We start from the raw sequence: 2,706 nt of genomic DNA, 5'->3' as shown, positions 1-2,706 counted from the left end.
CAGCTGCCATAGAGGTACTTTTGTTTGTGGATAGTTATCAAATTTTAATGTTAAGGGAGAGCAAAAACAAAGTATGTCTTATGCCACAGTGATGCTGATGTCACTATGACATTTTTTTTTGTCCCATGATTTTTCCACATGTTTCTTTTATAGACATGCTCCTAAATGTTGACACACATTGTGTAGCAGGATACATCATATAAACATCTGATAGTAAAAATAAAACCGGACATGGTAGGTTTTACCACTTTCTTGGTTTATATGGACAAGATCAATTTCAAAATGATTCTGATTTATTCTGCCAAACACCATACCTGAGAGTTTTTAAACATATTTAAAACATAATTAAGTGGTGTCTTTGTCATTACTCAACATTTGCCTTTGTTGGGTATCTGGAGAACCACCTTCTGTTGGACCAGTGAATATTGTACTGAGCTATTGAAATGTGACAGTTTAAGGGGCTTAGTTCTTCTGGGTGGTTACCGTGCATGTTCAATAAGTTATGTACAAATCTATCAAAGGAATCCTTTCATCAGATAACATAAAGAGGTCAGTTTGCATGATATCCCACGATGTCACTCTGTGGAAGTCACTTGAATAGCAATGGACAATAAAAGAGCTATTAAAGCAGTCTGAACAACCATACATTTTCTTGACACAGACTACAGAAAGCATTTACGTGGTAAGAGATTAAGCTATTTTCTAATAGACACGTATTTCTCTACTGGTTCATTGAGATGCACTAGACATTGAGGGCAAATATAGATTATTCCTCAAGGTGGAGTTGCTTTAGCAAATCATCTATTCTCTTTTAACACATGTTTTAATATATAAACTTGATGGCATGCTGCCTTAGGAATTTGGCATTTCTTTAACAAAATTTCCTCCTTTCCAAAGAGCCTAGTTACTTCAAATCAAAGCCTTTGAATTTTACTTCTTATTACTTTGTAATGGACACAAGAAGCTATTTTGGAAGTCATACATTGATCGATAACTCTGTTTAGTCTTCATTAGACACAATATTTTATCCGTGTTCCTATAAAGCATCCCGTACTTGCATGTTTGAGTTTTAGTTGTTACTATTGTTTCTGTTTTTAAATAAAAGTCTTTATACTATCCTTATATTTAGCTTATTATGTTAAGGACACTGTTTCAAGTTGTTGATATTATTTTGGATCTTTATTCAGGCAATTATCATATTAGATATTGCTCTTATCACAGCATTATTTATATATAAATATCCTTAACCATGTCACTGATATAATTTTAATAGAGCAAATTTGACATAGAGCTCTATGGACTAAAACCAGAAATATCTCTTCTATGTTCAAACTGTTAGTTATCATTGGGGAAATCTAAATCCATTGTTTCCCCGGTAGCCCTGAGGAGTCCTTGGTTCCTTTAGCTAATACAGTAAAGAATCACAAATCAACAAGATTTAGAAAAAGTAAGATTTATTAAAGTACATTTCAAGAAAGAAACAGCTACATCCAGGAAGGCTCTAACCACGTGGAAACAAAAGGTATGATTAAAATAAGTTCTAAGGGAGTGGTGGGTTACAGCAAAGAGGCTATAACTCCACAGAAGTGGGGAGGTCTGTATTATATTAGGGCTGTGAAGGGACATTACAATGGTGGTGCTAGATGATTGGCATGTGAGGTCATCTTGATTGATATTTAGCTCTTATATTTAACTCTCAGCCTACTGCACATGTATGATATTATAACAATGGTATAATGAAGCTAGGTCATAGAGAAGTTAGTGTAGGACTGCTTGTGCGTGAACTTGTGACAAGATTAAACTGCTGGTATTTTATGGCTTCTCACTCCTTTGAACCTCAGGATGTAGGGGTAATATATAACTGTAAACATGGGTGTTCCAGGGAGGTACTAAGGCGGGTCTTTGAAAGGGGCCTTCATTCTCCAGTCATTCATGTCTACCTAACTACTTAACAAAACTAACTTTAATCAACATACTTTAAAATTTTCTCTGATAAAATCAGTTATCTAGATCATAAATTTTAAAATATTTGCTTGCAGACCTTATCAGAAAGTTAAAACCAGGCACAAAACTCCAATTATTTATATGTACTTTTAATTGTAGATTATTGAAAAAATATTATATATTATAAAACACATGCACAAACTTAAATTACAAAAGGATAATATTTTAAAATAAGTAATAGAATACTTCTACTTCCTTTAATTGTCTTAAAAACTCTCTGAAATGCATATAATCATTTAAAAGAACACTGACCTAAAAATTATTCTATTTTGTACTAATTTTATGGAACAATATGTATATTCTAACTTTGTTTTGATCTTCTGTTTATTCTATCATACCAAAAAGTAAATTAAGGGCTGGGGCCTAGATGGTGCACTAGAGAAAAGAGGGGTTTACCATCTCTCAGGACCTCATTAAAATTAAAAGCAAGTTATAAAATAATCAATGTGAAGAATCACCTGAAGTCCAGCTGGTCATAACACATATGTCTGATGATATAAAGGAGCCACTTTGAAACCAGGAAGAAGGGTGAAGATGCGAATCTTGATGAACCCACCTCCGCAAATGGAGGTGGAGCACCAGGAGGGAGAGCATGGCTGCAGAAGGCCCCCTGAAGGAGAGAAGGGCCCTAACTTCATACAGGGGTCTCCCCAGCTCAGAGTTCCAGCTCAAAGAAGAATAGTTTTCAAAATATTCAACTGT

This window comes from Pteropus alecto, unplaced genomic scaffold, assembly GCF_000325575.1.
Source record: "Pteropus alecto unplaced genomic scaffold, ASM32557v1 scaffold231, whole genome shotgun sequence".
In the NCBI taxonomy this organism is placed as follows: Eukaryota; Metazoa; Chordata; class Mammalia; order Chiroptera; family Pteropodidae; genus Pteropus; species Pteropus alecto.
Note: the sequence above shows the minus strand (reverse complement) of the source record.